This window comes from Schistocerca piceifrons, chromosome 5 (genome assembly GCF_021461385.2).
Source record: "Schistocerca piceifrons isolate TAMUIC-IGC-003096 chromosome 5, iqSchPice1.1, whole genome shotgun sequence".
In the NCBI taxonomy this organism is placed as follows: Eukaryota; Metazoa; Arthropoda; class Insecta; order Orthoptera; family Acrididae; genus Schistocerca; species Schistocerca piceifrons.
In genome coordinates this window covers 505131755-505152730 of record NC_060142.1, presented here as the reverse complement: position 1 = coordinate 505152730, position 20976 = coordinate 505131755, and the positions used below count along the sequence as shown (strand labels likewise).

General features: G+C 37.8%; 1 protein-coding gene across 1 annotated transcript in view; it reads right to left on the bottom strand.

The window, feature by feature from the left end:
* Nucleotides 1-6127, bottom strand: part of LOC124798366 (SPRY domain-containing SOCS box protein 3) — an 87604-nt gene extending 81477 nt beyond the window's left edge. Inside the window, exon 1 of the mRNA XM_047261735.1 lies at nt 6021-6127. The gene's annotated coding sequence lies outside the window, so the exon portion shown is untranslated. The remainder of the gene's footprint in view (nt 1-6020) is intronic.
* Nucleotides 6128-20976: the final 14849 nt, after the last annotated feature.

Here is a 20976-nt window from a genome sequence, read left to right as displayed (position 1 = left end):
GCATTGCCTCTGAACACGTCTCCGACGATTGTCCGGTTGAAGGTATATGCAACACTCATCAGTGAAGAGAACGTGATGCCAATCCTGAGCGGTCCATTCAGCATGTTGTTGGGTTCACCTGTACCGCGCTGCATGGTGTTGTGGTTGCAAAGATGGACGTCGCCATGGACGTTCGGAGTGAAGTTACTGATCATGCAGCCTATTGTTTACAGTTTGAGTCGTAACAAGACGTCCTGTGGCTGCACGAGAAGCATTATTTATCATGGTGGTATTGCTGTCAGGGCTCCTCCGAGCCATACTCGATACTTAGCGGTCATCCACTGCAGTAGTAGTCCTTGGGCGGCCTAAGCGAGGCATGTCATCGGCAGTTCCTTTGTCTCTGTATCTCCTCCATGTCAAAACAACATCGCTTTGGTTCACTCCAAGACGCCTGGACACTTCCCTTGTCGAGATCCCTTCCTGGCACAAAGTAACAATGCAGACGCGATCGAACCGCTATATTGACTGCCTAGGCATGATTGAACTACAGACAACACGAGCCGTGTATGTCCTTCCTGGTGGAATGACTGGAACTGATCGGTTGTTGGCTGCACTGCTCATGCATGGTTGTTTACATCTTTGGGTGGGTTTAGTGACATCTCTGAGCAGTCAAACTGACTGTGTCTGTGATACAACGTCCACAGTCAACGTCTATCTTCAGCAGTTCTGGGAACTGGAGTGATGCAAACCTTTTTTTGATGTGTGTTTTTTCAAAGTAATCGGACAAGTTGTCAAATAGACTGCAAGGCGAATCTATCATCACAACAAGTGATGGAAGTCCATACCAATATACAAATGCATGGATGAAGGGGGCGGGAGCTTGTAAGCCCTACCACAAAATTCAAATCCAAATGAAATTCCGGCTTGAAATAATAATATACTAACTGTGATAATTGATGGCAATCACGAATAATTAATGCGAGTTAGAGCATGTTGTAAACCGTAACAAAAATTCCAAGCCCAAATGAAATTCTGTCTTGGAATGTACAACATACAAACACTGATATCTGATGGTAACCCCAGTTAATTAACACAGATGCTGTATTCATAAAGTAAAAACTTTTTCATTATAAGATGCCAGATTACCACATAAATAAATACTGCTTTAGGATAATTACAGAATCGTCAAAGGGAAACTAGGAAAGAAACTGACAGAAACTGTTACACACAGGAACTATATTTACAATTAACATATCAATACTAGACTCAGTTAATGAATTTTTCATTGTGTCCAGAAAGTTTATATCTGTCAGTGTGCAACAGAAGTAAGATGTGCAATACAACTAATACACATACACTAAGTAATCAGTATAACGAGAACAAACTAGAGAAAGTACAAAAATTTTGGGAATGATTGGAAAAAAGGTTATGTGAAATATCAGAGAAAAACATAAAAATTTTATTGGAAGATGTAACGCCCAAATTGGTAACGGAAAGACTTTCATAAGAAGTGTTGACAGCTATCCCATAATGCAAGAACAAATATAAACAGATAAAGGTTCATAGATCGCTGTCAAAAATATGTAAAAGTAAAGTTAGTAAAATTTAAAAAAGTACCAAAATGAAGAAAATTCAACTGAAATCATGATAAAAAAAATCAGATGGATAATGTGGGGATAAACAACAGGAATTCCAAAGAGATAATGAACGTAATGGAAATAAAAGTAAGATTAATGGCTCAATATAAGTGAGAACTAAACTGCCAAAGTATTAAAAATCTAATACATTAAAATTTGAGCAGCCTGGGAAAATTAGATTAAGGAAACTGGGACGATAAGAAAGACGAATTAACTCATTTAAGAGAAGACATGATCACAAGCCAAAACTGTGAACTTGCCTGTGATAGGCAATGGAATGCATCAGAGCTGTAAAAAAAGGGAAAAAAACCCTAAAGGATATTACAATTTAAAAATGGCTCTTCCCCATTATGAGTCCCATGGTTTAGCAACTATTGGTCGATGCTTGCCTGGAAATAACTGAAAAAAAAACTGGTGGCTATAATGTGGAATGTGTCAAAAGGTTTACAAACTATACACACTTTCTTGCGAAAATATAGTGAGACAATATTTAGCTTTTATCTTATTCAATGATCAATTTAATAAATTTAGATTAACCACACATAGATATGATCTATTCAGAAATTCATGTATTATATATAAGTTGTCAAACAGAAATGATTGTAGTTTTTTAAACTGTTTTCCTTGTCTGACAACACCTTTAATTCATATGGGAGATGGTCATATATTTCTGTAACTGATAACTTTGCTCCTTTTTGTACATGAGTCAGGTGAAATTATGGCTGGGAGGAGTGGGGTGAGTGATACCTAGCACCGTTTCAACCCTTACATATACTAGACACCAGGATGGACATCAATTTTAGTCCTTACAACGCCTTTTGGAGCATCGAATATTTTGCATGCTATTGTAGAATTTCCCTTGAAAGTTTTTTCATACGGCATTAATGAACGAAAGTATCAGAGTAAAACAAAAATCTGACACCTTAATAATCAAAATTAGCAGGTACATATGCATAAGTTGTTCCATATCTCACTAACCCCATGGTGTATTATTGTTGATGATTATACAGTATAAGCTACATTGTCAGAATTGAATAGACTGTTTTCTGTTCCTATGTATAGTCATAGACCATTCACATAGCACCAAAACGCCTTTTCATACCACAATCATCTGAACTGCTTTATGCCACAAACATTGCTTCACATCTGTTCGTCCCCAGTTGAAGTTCTCACTTGACGCAGTTCATTGTGACTGTGTTTAATTTGTCTGCGGTTCTAGTGTGCTACCTGGGAAAGTTATTTGTTGGCTATGTCTATTTGAAAATGAGAAATCCGTAAATAATATTACTGTTCTTTGTTTTTTGTCTGAGAATGATTCTTTACCGTTTCCAGAATGAAATTTTAACTCGAAAGCGGAATGTGTGCTGACATGAAACTTCTGGGCACATTAAATCTGTGTGCTAGACCGAAACTCGAACTTGGACCATTGCCTTTCGTGGGCAAGTGTTTTACTGACTGAGCTATCCAAGCATGACTCACGACCTGTCCCTACAGCCTGAATTCTGCAGGAGAGCTTCTGTGAAGTTAGGAAGGTAGTAGAAGCGGTACTGGCAGAATTACAGCTATGGGTCGTGAATCGTGCTTGGGTGGCTCAGTCGGTATAGCACTTACCTGTCAAAGGTAAAGGTCCCTAGTTCCAGCCTCGGTCCAGCACACAGGTTTACTCTGCCAGAAAGCGTCGATTCCTTTCTGTGTTTTCTTTTTTCTACTCCACAACACACACACACTCAGTAAACAATGAACACGAAGGAGACCACACAATTAACCGACAGCATGCTATTTCGCTTGCAAAACAGCATCAAAGATCGTTAGCAGATGATGTGTTGTAAATTTTTCAAATAAATCTGGAGGCAGTCCTGCTGTTCACCTCAGAAACACTAAACATGGCAATCAATAAATAAAGTGCACGCACTGAGGTTGAGGCAGATACATCAAAACACATTTGGAGCTTAAAACAAAAGTACAAATGATTGTATTTTGCAAAAGCGAGCCGGCCAGAGTGGCCGTGCGGTTAAAGGCGCTGTAGTCTGGAACTGCAAGACCGCTACGGTCGCAGGTTCGAATCCTGCCTCGGGCATGGATGTTTGTGATGTCCTTAGGTTAGTTAGGTTTAACTAGTTCTAAGTTATAGGGGACTAATGACCTCAGCAGTTGAGTCCCATAGTGCTCAAAGCCATTTGAGCCATTTTTTTTGCAAAAGTGAACCTTTAACAACACATATTTATCCAGCAAACAAGTAATCTGGTTAGGGTGCCGTAATGGTTGTAACGATGGTCGAATCTATAGTAATTATTCTTTCTGTGAAACAACCAGATATTGTGAAGACGACAATAGCGCTAAGCACTGTGAAGATGACGTAAAGTATGAAAGCAGAACAACACACGGTCTCCGTGGAAGGAAAGTACTGACAAACTGGCAGCTGTTGCACTCCACTAACGTGGGCATGACGTCACTGAAGACAAAAGACAAAATCTTCTGATTTTTTTTGAAATACATCTGAATGCAGTCCTGTAATTCATCACAGAAACACGTCTAATATCATATTTTTATCCAGCAAACAAGTAATTTGGACAAGGAGTCGTGATGGTTATAACGATGGACGAACCTATCGTAATTTATTATTCTTTCTATGAAACAAACAGATATTGTGATGTAAACAGTTGCACGTAACACTGTGAAGATGACTTAAATGTAAAGTTTGCGAGCAGAACAACACACGGTTTTTGTGAAAGGAAAATGATGACAAATTGGCAGCTGTTGCACTCCATTAACGTGGGCATGACGTCACTGGCATCGCTGCAAAAGCAAGGCAATAAACCCAAACAGAAATTTAATTCCCAGCATGTACACGGGAGAGTTCTGGAATAAAATGGCGCTATTGCAGAGTTAGTAAATAATATTCGCTTATATGTAAGATATAAAAAAATCGCAAGCAGTACAAAATTAGGTAAAATGTGCAACTGATGTTCTTTATCGGTGTGGTTCATATTGTTAATGTTCCAAGAGCCAGGAAGAGCGCGCGCTGTGCCACACACACATGGAATGTAAGAAAGAAAGTCGGATTATTGACCACATAAATTTGTTTAACGAGTACATCTGCAGGACGTAGCATAATTAATGGAGGGCGATAGGCTATTTTTTTGCGACCGAATCGGAGCAACTGCTTAGGTCTACAGCCATCAAACAATGATTAAGATAATTCATAGTTCCTCTAAGGCCGTTTATTATTTGAACAATATGCTTCATTCGCCTTTATTGGCTGATTTCAACCAATTGTTCATTCTGAAGTGTACACGTATATATACTTATGCTACTGGCAGATTATTCATGAAGTCAAAAATGAGGAGAAAATTAGACATTCAAGTAATGTACTGTCTCGGTGAAATCACGGCACCTTTTCAATCACCAACAGTCTTAAACCCTACTGTACTATGTTGTGCCATGCTCCTTCAATAGTGAAAATAAAGGTAATAATGCTGTGAAAGTACTTTCAGTATCACAGATGACAGATCAAGCTGTAGTTCGAAAACTTTCTAGCAGTGGGAAACCCTCAAAGACCTCATTCGTGCCACTAGAATTATTACCAACCACGCACTTTCAATAATTATACAATGTCATAACACGCTGTACTATTATTGATGGTGTTGGGACAGCAACCAGCCAAAAATTTACTTTTAATTCCTTTATTCAAAGGGTACTGTTACCGGCTTCGAATCGGTATGATTCATCTTCAGACGGGTTACATCCTTACAGCATTAATCTGTAAAAAAACACACCACATGTTGTAAGGAAAGCATGTAAACCGTCTGAAGATGAGTCATAACGATTCGAAACCGGTAACTTCCCTTTGAATAAAGGAACTGAAAGTATATTTGTGGCTGGTTGCTGTCCCAACACCATCAACATTTGTCTTCAAATAACAGTCACAGTATCCAACCATGTCATTATATGACAAAATTGCACGCTGTACTATTGTCGCTGACAAACACAGTTGGCATTTGAGTAAGGTTTATCAAGTTTTCGTTGAGTAGTCTGTTTGACTTTTTCCGCTTTGCAGTTTGGGTCTATTTTGTCGCGGGATCCGTACACGGTTTCTTTAGCTTTTTGACCGGGCGTCTGCTTGTACAACAAAGACGCCATTCGTTTTCCGAGGTGCTGAAGCCGGGCTTCTTTGCCGAAGTGTATATGTAGGGTGTGTTGTACTTAGTAGCAGAACATATCTGTCACCAAACCGTCAGCCCTACGCCTCAAGATAAGGGTTACATGTAAGTGACAAAAGCTGGCGTATTCCAGGCGCGCAGGGTCTAGCTGCAAGTACTACTATGTTTCGGCAGCTAGGCAGTCTCGGACGCTTAGTGGACAGTGACAAGCAGGGAAGCGCGGGGTGGCCCAGTGCTTACTCACCTTGTGGCGCAGTTGACGGGACGAATTCGGCGGTGGCGACGGCGGTAACGCTGCAACCTTGCGCGTGCAGCGCGTGCCCACATCACTACCGCCGCACGCCTGGACGCTCAATATCGACTGGCGAGCTGGGCCGCGGTCGCTACTGGGCCTGCGCGGTGCCTGCCGACCGCGATCGATACTGTTCTCGACAGGGCGGGCGCGGGCGCGGGCGTGTGTACTACTGCCGTACTACACTGTCGGCCTCAGGGGAAACGCGCCCCTGCTCGCCCCACTTTACTAACTCCACTGTGCCCGCGCTCTTTCTCGCTCTGTCGCACACATGCAGAGGATGGACAAAAATATGGAAACACTGCGAGAAATGCATGCTAGAAAATAAATGCAGATGCTAGCTAAGCCTGTCTGTGGCGCTGTTGTATTTGACCACGAACGGCACCTAAGACCGAGCGACGTGGCGCAGTGGTTAGCACACTAGGCTCGCACTCGGGATGTAAACTGTTCAAACCCGTGTCTGGTCATCCTCATTTAGGTTATCCGTGATTTCCCTAAATCTCTCCAGGCAAATGCCGGGATGGTTCCTCTGAAAGGGCGCGGCCGACTTCCTTCCCTATCCTTCCCTAATCCGAGCTTGTGCTCCGTCGCTAATGACTTCGACGTCGACGGAACGTTAAACACTAATCTCCTCTTCCTCCTCCTGCACCTACGCAACACGTTGCAAGTGTCAGTCGCCGTCAGAATAGTCTTCTGTGTAGCTGTGAGTGGATTACACTTAGTTGACAAAAGACACGGAGTAGCGATATGCCCACGTACAGGTGGCGGTAGTATGGCGTACACAAGGTATAAAACGGCAATGCATTGGAGTAGCGGTCTTTTGTGCTCAGGTCATTTGCATGAAAAGATTCCCGATGTGATTCAGGCTGCAAGACGGGAATTAACAGACTTTGGACGCGGATTCAAATGGTTCAAATGGCTCTAAGCACTACGGGATTTACGGTAACATCCGAGGCCATCAGTCCCCTAAACTTAGAACTACTTAAACCTAATTAACCTAAGGACATCACACGCATCCATGCCCGAAGCAGGATTCGAACCTGCGATCATAGCAGCAGCGCGGTTCCGGACTGAAGCGCCTACAACCGCTCGGCCACAGCGGCCGACTTTTGAACGCGGAAAGGTAGCTGGAGCTACCTACATGTGGAACGTTCTCTTTCGAAAATCGTTAGGGAATCCAATATTCCGAAATCCACAGAGTCAAGAGCTTGCCAAGAATATCAAATTTCAGGCATTACCTCTCACCACAGACAACACAATGGCCGACGGCCTTCAGTTAACGACCGAGAGCTATGGCATTTGCATAAAGTTGTCAGTGCTAACAGACAAGCAACACGGCGTGAAATAAATGCAGAAACCAGTCTAAGCTGTACGATGAACGTATCCACTAAGACGGTGTGGTGAAATTTGGCCTTAATGGGCTATGACAGCAAACGACTGACACAATTGACTTTGATAACATTCCGACATCGCCTCCAGCGCCTTTCCTAGGCTCGTGACCGTATCGGTTGGACCCTAAACGACTGGAAAACCGGGGCCTGGTCACAAGAGTCCTGATTTCAGTGTGTAAGAGCTGATGGTAGGGTTCGAGTGTGGCGCAGACCCCATAAAGCCATGGACTCAAGTTGTCAAGAAGCACTATGCAAGCTGGTGGTGGCTCCATAATGGTGTGGGCTGTGTTTACACAGAGTGGACTGGATCTTCTGGATGTTCGAAGGTTGGAGGCCACTTACAGGCATTCCTGGAGGTCATATTCCCATGTTTTTATGGATGACATGTACCACATCATCGGGCCACAATTGTTCACGATTGGTTTGAAGAACATTCTGGACAATTCGGGCGAATGGTTTGGCCGCCCAGATCGCCCAACATGAATCCCATCGAACATTTATGGGACATAATCTAGAGGTCTGTTCATGCACAAAATCTTACATTGGCAACACTTTCCCAATTATAGTCGGCTATAGAGACAGCATGGCTCAGTATTTCTGCAGGGAGCCTCCAACGACTTGTTGAGTCCACGCCATGTCGAGCTGCTGCACTTCACCGGGCAAAAGGGACTTCGAGACGATATTAGGAGGTATCCCATGACTTTTGTCACCTCAGTGTGCGTCGAAATTAAATGAATTGGAACGTGGTCAGTTTGTTCGTGCTCTTATGGTGGGTGCTTCTGCTACCAAGGGAACAGAAGTATTTGATGTTTCAAGAGGCATCATATCGAAGATTTATATCGCACATGGTGAAAGTGGAAAACATGATGCGGGTTCCCAGGTTCGATTCCCGGCGGGGTCAGGGATTTTCTCTGCCTCGCGGTGACTGGGTGTTGTGTGCTGTCCTTAGGTTAGTTAGGTTTAAGTAGTTCTAAGTTCTAGGGGACTGATGACCATAGATATTAAGTCCCATAATGCTCAGAGCCATTTGAACGATTTTGAAAACATAATGAGCTAAGTCACAATGGCCGGCCGTGGTGGCCGAGCGGTTCTAGGCGCTACAGTCCGGAACCGCGCGACCGGCAAGTAAAAGATTTTGTGACATTTTACGAGTTCCTGACCAGGAGCGAATTATATATTTCCATCTGTGTGCTTTGGTAGTTTAGTTTCTTAAATTTCTGTGTATTAATTTAATATTTAATACATACATTTCTCACGTTTTCGTTTGGGTCGGAAAGTAAAATTAATTTTGTGATATATTACAAGCTCCTAATCAGCAGCGAATTATTTAGTCCCACCTGAGTGCTTTCGAAGTATAATTTCTGAATCTCGGCTTCCTAATCTAACTTATTAGACACAGTTTTTGCGTTTTCGACAGTGTCTACAGTAGAGTTCCGTATCGCATGTCGATAGTCCTTTGTTTGTCTGTTTAGTGTAGTTCTCCACGGTGTTTAGTGTGGATAGGGACTGTGATTGCCGTGTGCCTGGATGTGAGCTGAATTGGTGACATTTCACTCTCAGCCCTAGTCAAGTTACTGCTCGTACTGAGGTTGACTTCTCACTCATGGTCGAGTGAGAGGTCGGCTTGGGGCCTTGCACGTGGCGAAAGACTTCCCCGGGAGCAGAACATAAGGCTTCCCTGGTTAGTCTGAAAAACAGGTTCCAGGTGCTGTCTGTGGCTGTCACTTTCCCTGAGCCAATTCCAGTCGTTTGTCTTATTTCAGAGGAAATCTCTCAGCCTGCAAAATCCGGGCAGTCAAAGAGGGTGTGATTGAAGGTAGTTGGGAGCGCCAATGTTATACGTGTTGTGGGGCCCCTTAGAAACATGGCTGCCAAGGAGGGGAAGAAAGCCAATGTGCACTCCATGTGCATAATGGTTGGAGTCATTTCAGAGATGGGACAGGTCCTTCTGGATGCCATGAAGAGCACAGGATACAGCCAACTGGAAGTGGTGGCTCACACTGGTACCAATGATGGGTGTCGCTTTGGATCAGAAGAGATTCCCTCTGGTTTCAAGTGGCTATTAGAAGTGGTAAAGGCTGCCAGTCTTGCTTGCCGGCTGAATGCAAAGGGCACCATTTGCTATATAAATCACAGGACCTATTGTGGACCTCTGGTACAGAGCCAAGTGGAGGGTCTGTATCAGAGGCTCAGGCAGTTCTGCGACCGTGTAGCCTGCAGATTCCTCGATTTGCGCCGTAGGGTTGTGGGGTTTCGGGCTCTGTTAAATAGGTCAGGAGTCCACTACACACAGGAGGCTGCATGGGCAGCAGGGGCTGTGTGGCGTGGACTGGGCTGTTTTCTAGATTAGAGGGTATCAGAGAAACACAAAAAGAACTTCAGTCTCAATGCTTGCAGGTCGAACACAGGAAGAATTTAGATCCAGGAACCAGCTGTAAACTGTCATAGCTGCATTGGGAAAGTACCAGAGCTGCAAGTGCTAATAGAAAGCACTGATGTTCAAATCGTTATAGGCACTGAAAGCTGGCTGAAGCCAGAGATACAATCAGCCGAAATTTTTGCGAAGGGCCTAACGGTGTTCAGAAAGAATAGGCTAAACACAGCTGGCGGTGGTTGGTTTGTTGGTGTTGGAAGTAGTTTATTTTGTAGCGAAATTGAAATATAGTTCCTGTGAGTTAGTATAGATAGAGGTCATTCTTGGCAACCAGAGTAAAATAATAACTGGAACCATTTACCGACGCCCCAACTCAGATGATACAATTGCTGAAAGTTTCAAAGAAAACTTGAGTCTAATTTCAAACACTTATCTGACTTATACAAATATAGTTGGTCATAACTTCAATTTACCCTCGATCCGTAGGCGGAACCCCCATGAACCATGGACTTAGCCATTGGTGGGGAGGCTTGCAACGCTCGGCAATACCGATAAATGTACCATAGGTGCAACCACAATGGGGTATCTGTTGAGAGGTCAGACAAACGTGTGGTTCCTGAAGAGGGGCTGCGGTCTTTTTAATAGTTGCAAGGGCAACAGTCTGGATGATTGAATGATCTGGCCTTGTAACATCAACCAAAATGGCCTTGCTGTACTGATACTGTGAACAGATGAAAGCAAGACGAAACTACATCCATAATTTTTCCTGAGGGCATGCAGCTCTTCTATATGGTTAAATGATGATTGCATCCTCTTGGCTAAAATATTCTGGAGGTAAAATAGTCCCCCATTCGTATCTGTGAGTGGGAACTACTCTCGAGGATCTCGCTAACAGGAGAAACGAAACTGGTGTTCTACAGATTGGAGTGTGGAATGTCAGATTCCTTAATCACTAGGTTAGAAAATTTAAAAAGGGAAATGGATATGTTAAAGTTAGGTATAGTGGGATTTAGTGAAGTTCAGTGGCAGAAGGAACAGGACTTCTGGGCAGATGAATACAGGGTTATAAATAAAAAATGAAATAGGGGTAATGCAGGAGTAGACTTAATAATGAGTAACAGAATAGAAATGCGCATAAGCTACTATGAACAGCATAGTTAATGCATTATTTTAGCCAAATTACACATGAAGCCCACACCACCACAGTAGTACAAGTTTATACAAACAGCCCCGCAGATGATGAAGAGATTGAATAAATGTATAATGAGATAAAAGAAATTATTAAGATAGTGAAGGGAGACGAAAATTTAATAGGCATAGGAGACTGAAATTCGATAGCAAGAAAAAAAGGAAAAATACTAGGTGAATATGGATTGAGGGAGAGGAATGACAGATAAAGCTGCCTGGTAGGATTTTGCACACAGCATAATTTAATCAGAGCTAACACTTGGTTTAAGAATCACAGAACAAGGTTGTACACTTGGAAGAGACCTGGAGACCTCGATGGTTTCAGATTGATTACATAATGAGAAGACAGAGATTTTGGAACCACATTTTAAATTGTAAGTTCTTTCCAGGGGCAGATGTGAACTCTGACCACAATTTATTGCTTATGAACTGCAGGTTAAAACTGAAGAGACTGCAAAAAGGTAGAAATTTAAGGAGATGGGACCTGGATAAACTGAAAGAACCAGAGGTTTTAGAGAGTGTCAGAGGGAGCATTAGGGAATGAACAGGGGAAAAGGATAAAGTAGGAGAAGAATGTTAGCTTTGAGAGATGAAATAGTGAAGGCTGCAGAGGATCAAGTAGGTAAAAAGACGAGAGCTAATAGAAATTCTTGGGTAACATTAGAGATACCGAATTTAATTGATGAAAGGAGAAAATATGAAAATGCAGTAAAATAAGTGGTGAAAGGGAAAACAAATGTGTAAAAAAATAAGATTGACAGGGAGCGCAAAATGGTTAAGAAGGAATTCCTAAAGGACAAATATAGGGATTTATAAGCATATAACACTAGGGGCACGATAGATGCTGCCTACAGGAAAATTAAAGAGACCATTGGAGAAAAGAGAACCACTTGTATGAATATTAACAGCTCAGATCGAAAACCAGTCTTAAGCAAAGAAGGGAAAGCTGAAAGGTGGAAGGAGTATATAGAGGGTCTATAGAAGAGACATGTACTTGTGGGCAATATTACGGAAATGGAAGGGGATGTAGATGAAGATGAGATGGGAGAGATGATCCTGTGTGAAGAATTTGGCAGAGCAGTGTAAGGCCTCAGTTGAAACAAGGTCTTAGGAGTACACAACATTCCGTTAGAACTACTGATAGCTTTGAGACAGGCAGCCATGATAAAACTCTTCCATTTGGTGAGGAAGATGTATGAGACCGGCGAAATACCCTCAGACTTCAAGAAGAATATAATAATTCCAATTCCAAAGAAAGCAGGCGCTGACAGGTGTAAAAATTACCGAACTATCCATTTAATAAGTCACTGTTGCAAAATACTAACATGAATTCTTTACAGAAGAATGGAAAAACTGGTTGAAGTCGACCTTGGGAAAGATCAGATTGGATTCCAAAGAAATATAGGAACGTGGGAGGCAATGCAGGCCCTACTGACTTCTTATAGAAGATAGCTTAAGGAAAGGGCAACCTATGTTTATAGCATTTCTAAACTAGATAAAGCTTTTGACAATGTTGACTGGAACACACTCTTTGAAAATCTGAGGGTAGCAAGGGTAAAATACATGGAGTGAAAGGCTATTTACAACTTGTACAGAAAGCAGATGGCAGTTATAAGAGTCAAGGGGCATGAAAGGGAGACAGTGGTTCGGAAGGGAGTGACACAGGGTTGTAGTCTCTCCCTGATGTTATTCAATCTTTATACTAAACAAGCAGTAAAGGAAACAAAAGAAAAATTTGGAGTCAGGATTAAAGTCCAGGGAGAAGGAATAAAAAACTTTGAGGTTTGCTGAAGGGAGGATATAAGGTGAACATCAACAAAAGCAAAACAAGGATAATGGTATGTAGTGAAATTAAATCAGGTGATGCTGAGGAAATTAGATTAGGAAATGAGACACTTAAAGTAGTCATGAGTTTGGGCAGCAAAATAACTGATGACAGTAGAAGTAGACAAGATATAAAATGTAGACTAGCGATGGAAAGAAAAACATTTGTTGGCCGGAGTGGCCGAGTGGTTCTAGGCGCTACAATCTGGAACTGTGTGACCACTATGGTTGCAGGTTGGAATCCTGCCTCAGCCCTTGATGTGTGTGATGTCCTTAGGTTAGTTAGGTTTAAGTAGTTCTAAGTTCTAGGGGACTGATGACCTCAGAAGTTAAGTGCCATAGTGCTCAGAGCCATTTGAACCATTTTTGAAAAGCTTTTCTGAAGAAGAGAAATTTGTTAACATCCAGTAGAGATTTAAGTGTCAGGAAATCTTTATGAAAGTATTTGTGTGGAATGTAGCCACGTATGGAAGTGAAATAGGGATGATGAAAAGTTTAGATAAAAAAAGAATAGAAGCTTTTGAAATTTGGAGCTACAGAAGAATGCTGAATGTTAGATGGGTAGATCATGCAACTATTGAGCTGGTACTGAATAGAACTGAGGAGAAAAGAAATTTGTGGCACAACCTGATTAGAAGAAAGGATCAGTTGGTAGGACAAATTCTGAGACATCACAGAATCACCAATATAGTACTGGAGGGAAGCATGGGGGGTAAAAATCACAGAGGGAGATCAAGAGATGAATACACTAAGCGGATTCAGAAAGCTGTAGGTTGCAGTAGTTAATTGGAGCTGAAGAGGCTTGCACGGGATAGAGTTGCATGGAGAGCTGCATCAAACTAGTCTTCGGACTGAAGACCATCACAACAACAACTACAACAACAACACATTGGCGAAAATACGTCTTTAAATCGGGAGATATAAAAAAAACATGATTCGAAATTGTGCTAAACATAGCCTCTGGAAATTATTTCGAGAAGTTAGTTCATGAGATCACTCGAATAGTGAATGGTTGTGAAAGCAGACTTGACTTGTTAGGAAAAAAATGATCTTTAGCTAATAACGAACATCAAAATGGATACAGGGATTAGTGAACACAGGGTTGTCATAGCGAGACTGAATACCATAACTCCCAAATCCTCAAAAAATAAACGAAAAATATATGTATTCAAATAAGCAGGTAAAAATTTGTTTGATGCCATCTTCACTCCTTCCAAATTAACAGTGTGAGTATTGACCAGATGTGGCTTGGATTCAAACAAATAGTATCGAGAGCAACTGAGTGATTTACAGCAAATAAATTAACAAATGATGGTGCTGATCCCCTTTGGTACACAAAACGAGTCAGTATACTGTTGCAGAGCAACAAAAAGGCATGTCAAATTTAAATGAATCCAAATCCCCAAGATTAGCTCGAAATTGACTTGAAACCTGGCAGCAATTCCAAAGGCATTCTGGTCATATGTAAAGTATACTAGCAGAAAAGCACCAATAGTGCCATCTGTGCGCGATGACAATGGAAATACTGTCAATGACAGTGCTGCTAAAGCAGAGTTACTAAACACAGCCTTTCAAAATTCGTTCACCAAAGAAGACAAAGTAAATACTCCACAATTCGAATCAAGAACAGCAGCCAACATGAGTAACTTACAAGTAGATATTCTCAGAGTAGTGAAGCAACTTAAATCACTTAATAAAACCAAGTCTTCCAGTCCAAACTGTATACCAATTAGGTGCCTTTCAGATTATGCTGATGTAATAGCTCCATACCTAACAGTCATATACAACCACACACTTGACAAAAGATCTGTAGCCAAAGACTGGGAAGTTGCACAGCTCACACCAGTATACAAGAAAGGCAATAGGAGTGATCCGCTAAATTATTGGCCCATATCATTGATGTCGTTATTCAGCAGGATTTTGGAACCATAAATTGTGTCTGAACATCATGAACTGCCTTGAAGAGAATGTTCTATTGACACACGATCAACACAGATTTGGAAAACATAGTTCTTTCGAAGTACAACTAGCTCTTCACCCACACGAAGTATTCAGTGCCACTGACAAGGGATTACAAATTGATACACTATTTCTAGACCTCCAGTAGGCATTTGACACTGTACTTCAGTAGTTTATTGATGAGAGTGCTGGTCCAAAGAGCATTTTTGATTAAGAATTTCAGGTTATAAAGCAACATTATCGTTTTGCAGTATTTTCTAACCAAAAAAATTATCTAAACCTACAAAAACGAAATTTTCATTTCAAAATGATCTGTAAAGTTGAACTATTTAAAAAAAACAGAAAATTATTTTAAAGGAAATTGTTAATTCAATGTAAAAATAGAAAAAAATTAAAATTTATTAAAATTCAATAATATGTATTGTATGACATGCATTTTGTTTTTTACCTCGATAAATCTTTACTTGGTAAAATTTCAGATGACAGAAGATTTATGTTTTGTATGTTCTGATAATTTAGTGAACACTTATAGACAACCATTACTATAATTATTAAGTTCACCTAATGGATTTTCAGTGCTACCATTCACATTCATTTTGTTCTGAGTTTATTCGTGTACAAAAAATTTAAGGAATCAAAAATTAAAACTTTTTCAAATGTTTGCAGATCATTTTAATTTTTGAAAACCTAAAGTTTTCAGTTTTTATCTTCTTTAGGTTTCTGAAAATATTTTCAAAGAAAATTCTTATTACCATATATAATAATATATGCAATTGTACAATTCAGAATATTTTCATTAAAGAATGCACATAACTTCATGGTTGTTTTTTTAGTAGTTACAACATCCATTCTTCTACTTATATTCATTACACAAATAGGGGAATTTTGAATAAAATTGAGTTGACTTACATTGAGATCATTATTTAATTAAGCTTATCTTTTAAAACCTGCAAAAAAAATAAGTTTCAAGAAGTTATTTGGTAGGTCACGATTCCATAATTCTTGAGGAAAAACTTTCTTTCTTCCATTGTTGACATAGATATTTTGTAATTTTACATGTTCGAATATAGAAGAATCATTCAACTGACTATTTTTCTATTAGTTTGGAAATCAACAAAAATAAAGAAGGGATATCAAATTCAGTAGAATTATAATAATTAATAGGCCTAATATCTAATTCAATACTTCTTTATCTCTGTGATACAGCAAATTCAAATGTTTGGTGTTCAAAAAGAAAGTAATTGAAATTTTAGAGTTTTTAAGTATTTCTTGTACTACTTCAAGTGAAGATGCTGGTTCATATTTAACAACAGGGACACGAATATCCATACTTTTTACAAAAATTTTACCTTTTTTGATGTGTGGAACTGTCATCTTCGGTTGTTCAGTGAAGAATACAATCTTCTTCGCCTTTTCTTGAACTCCAAGTAAAAATTACGGTTTAATCTCCTTCAGACGTAATTTCTATGTAATTTTTCAAAATCCACAAAATAATTCTGAAGGATAAAGTACTTAATTTTTTCGTTATAAATTTTTCATTGTTAAGAATATGTCCTTCTATATTTAATTTATTCAATATGTAAGCAGTAAATCGAATAAGAGTTGATGAAGAAAAAAAAAGAAACTTCCATTTAAAATTTTTTAAATTATAATAACATCAAAGAATTTTAAAACATAATCTTCGATTAGTTTAATAAACGATTTACTATTGTGTGCAGAAAAATCAGTTCCAATGTGTGAATAACATCAAAAATCATATGAAGTTGTGAACATTTAGGATGAAACGAACCATCACCATTAATAATATTTGTTTCTGTTCCCTTGTTATGACGATTAAAATTATTTTTAGTTTTCTCATTTACAAGAAATGGGTAAAATTGATAACTTTTAGTTTCTTTCATGATTTATTAAGGACAAAATTGATTTATTCATTTCTAAACAACTATTCCATAAGCACAATTAGAATCAGACAAAATATCATTTTCATAAGTTATAGTTATTTCTAAGTTCTGACTGTTATGAAAAACTGTAAGTTTTATAAGATGATTTGGTTCATAAATTATTGTACCAACAAATTCAGACATACACTTAAATGAAACAATAATATTAGTCTCTCTGTGGAAATGATCAATATGCATAATGAACACTCCATCAATGAAATCAAAATTTAAATTCATTAATTCAAATGGAATTTTCAGAACACCTTCAGTAACATTTTTAGATACAATAATTTGATTATTATATCATGAAACTTAAGCAAGACTGTCTTCTGTATCTATAAATAATTTAACATCACTTTTGATAACAATTCTGTTGAAAATTTTATCTGCCCTAATATGAATATTTAGATTTTCGATGGATAAATTTTTTGTAAATTTTTAAACTCTACTGACCAACTTGAATTTCTATTATTTCTCCCACACAACAAAGTTTACTATTTATCAATGTAATATCTGGATATACAAAAGTTGAATAAAAAATGAAGTGAAACACTTTTATAACTTTCACTTATTGGAACAGTTAATCGTTTTTCAGAACAAACGAATTAGCAATCAACTGAAGTAATCTACCCATTTATATCAATAGAATTTTAGGTAAACAAATGATAGACCTGGAACCAAAAATAAGAATTCCAGGAAAAAAATCACAAATAAACATGTTAAACTTTTACCATTTTCTATCTGATTTGCGATGTTAGACCAAGAGGTTGTGGAAAAACAATATTAATGATTGATGTTTTTCTTTTAGCTGCAGGATGGTTAAATTGGAAAAACTAATCATTTGTATATTTATTCTAAAAAGTTAGGTTAGTCAAAGTATCAACGATTTGTATAAAGAATTTAAAAAGTTGAAGATAAACTTAAAGAAAAAATTATCACTTTTATTAAAAAAATAATGATGAAAATTCTATTAGTTGAAAATGTCGATAATTCAGTTGATGATTTCATACTAAAAATGAAGATGTAGTTAGAGAAGGTTTTTAGTAGAGGTTGATATAAGGTAGTATATTGTTTTTATTTAAGTGTTACATAATCAAAATTAGAAAAATTACATAGAGATAATTTTAATTTTTAAAATATGTTTAGACAAAATGATACAAATTTAAATCATAGTTATTTTGAATTTGTTGGTGGAGATTTAAAGTTTAATGAATTTTTATAAATATGGACTAAATGGTGGAACAGTGATAACCTTGGTTTAATTATGATAGATATGACAAGAAACATTAATGAAGGTAAATATAGTAAAAAGATTATGAATTTCTTAAACATTAAACAGTAAATCTTTGAACATAAACTCAAACAAAAACATAAAAACATGAAATGTTGAACATGAATGATAAACATAAATGTTAAACATAAAATTATAAATGACGATTATCCTATTATTTAGTCATAATAAATATTTGTGAAATACACCCTAGAAGTAAATAAATAAATTTTAGTATGCTTAATATAATCTTAACTTGTCAATAATAGTGAAGACAATGTTGATGGTTAAAAGCCTTTTGGATCATTTAAAATTATTGTAAATTGCCAGTAGAATTGGATGGTGATAAATAAAAAATTGGTGAAAAAGAATGTGAAGGAACAGGTGGATTAATGAGACTTTTAACTGGAAAACAATTGACAGTGGCTGATTTAGGAACAGAATGTGAGTCTCTCCATTTAGAAAATTATGCAAGAATTTTATTCGATTCCAATGCTGTATATAATGAAAGTTATCAAAATAAAATAAAATCATTTGAAGGAAATCAAAATATTAATTTGACAAAATTAACTTTGGAACAATGTTTTCCTATTTTTCCAGAAAAAAAATCTGAGTGATTCACTTGAAAAAGTTGGTGAAGGTTTACTTAAAAAGTATTTAGTAAGACCAATCGAATAGGTTTGGATGAATTATCATAATGAAAAAGTTGGAAAAACGCAAATGTTAACTAAAAAAATTTAGCGATTTTTTTTATTACTCATCCAAAAGGAATCCCTTAAGAACGGATTTTTGAATAATTACCACACACATTTTTACAAAAGTGAGAAATATGGAAAAGGATTACTTAATACTTTAATTAGGACATTACCATTTACCTGGTTATAAATTTCGTGGTCCCCAAAGAAAATTAGAAACAAGATTACTAGAGGTGATAAATAAATTTATTAAATGAAGAATCTAATAAACATGAAATTGCTTAAAGAGATAATTAAGATTTTGGAAAAAGACATAAAGCAGATAAAAAATTCAATTACTTCTAAAATAAAGAAACTATGCATGTGATTCTTCATTAGGAGAAAACATTGCTGCAACTGCAGTTAGCGAAATAATGAATGGAAAACGAATATTAGGAAAGGGTTTAGATGTTGAATAAAGTGTATGTGGTTTATAAGAAATTTTTTATCAATTTTTAGTCTGTATAAATGAATATGTTTTCAACTGATTATACTTGTCAAACTAAACAAAAATCTATTAAATTAAATTAGGCTATTGAGCCATTTAACTGATGCTCAAAAAAGAAAGAAATATAAAAAAACTGGAGGAAATTTTGTTGTTACTTTAGCTATTCCTGTTGTGACAATGATTATTGAATATTTAACAACAGAAAGGGAACAAAACATGAAGGTGTGATTATACCATTATTATTACCATTGTATTGCCATATTTAGCCACTACTGGTTCATTTGCTGGTAGCTCTGCTGAAATTATAAATGCAGTTATAAAAAATAAAAAGGTGATAAAGAATAAGAAGAATAAAAAAAAGACAATTTAGAAATGGAAAAGAAAGGAAGTGGAAAAAATTTTTAAAAAATAATCGCAAAATTAAATAACCCTTTATCTAATTTTAACATAAGAGAGTTAGTTAAACTAATAAAAGACTAAATATTTTCTTGTTGTTTTGTGGCTGATATTTACCTAATCAAACAAAAAAATTTAGGATGTGGTATAGTAAATTTATATACTTCTGATCATGTTGATTCTCATTGGAATTCTTATTCTAAAGGTAAAGACATAACATCTGTTTTTGATTCATGTGGAGAAAATACGTGTTAACAATTAATTAACTATTTAGGAAAAAATCATTTTTGTACAATATTGAAAGAGTACAGAACTTTGATGAAATAATTTTGAGTCATTTTCGTTTATTTGTTTTAATACTATTAAGCATCAATTATAAGGTAAACGATATCTCAATTTTACTAAATGGAAATTTTTGAAAAGAAACTAAATGACGATATAGAAACAATGAAAGATTTTCAAACATTTGAACCTAAAGATTATCAAAAATTTAAACCTAAAAATTTACAATAAAAAATATCAAATTATAAGTAGAGTTAAAAATAATTAAACAATTTCAGAACGAATCAAATATTACTTTTTAAGTAACTAGAGGTCATATAGGTTTCAAATGTAGTAGAATTATGAATGTAAATAATCCAATTGATACAAAAGATGTAGTGAACAAGGGTTATTTACAGTATTAGGTATCAAATCTTGTTACAAAACGTGAATATACAAGTATTTTAACACAGCTGAATTGTTATAATTGTAATACAAGAACTAAGTAAATACACTCCTGGAAATTGAAATAAGAACACCGTGAATTCATTGTCCCAGGAAGGGGAAACTTTATTGACACATTCCTGGGGTCAGATACATCACATGATCACACTGACAGAACCACAGGCACATAGACACAGGCAACAGAGCATGCACAATGTCGGCACTAGTACAGTGTATATCCACCTTTCGCAGCAATGCAGGCTGCTATTCTCCCATGGAGACGATCGTAGAGATGCTGGATGTAGTCCTGTGGAACGGCTTGCCATGCCATTTCCACCTGGCGCCTCAGTTGGACCAGCGTTCGTGCTGGACGTGCAGACCGCGTGAGACGACGCTTCATCCAGTCCCAAACATGCTCAATGGGGGACAGATCCGGAGATCTTGCTGGCCAGGGTAGTTGACTTACCCCTTCTAGAGCACGTTGGGTGGCACGGGATACATGCGGACGTGCATTGTCCTGTTGGAACAGCAAGTTCCCTTGCCGGTCTAGGAATGGTAGAACGATGGGTTCGATGACGGTTTGGATGTACCGTGCACTATTCAGTGTCCCCTCGACGATCACCAGTGGTGTACGGCCAGTGTAGGAGATCGCTCCCCACACCATGATGCCGGGTGTTGG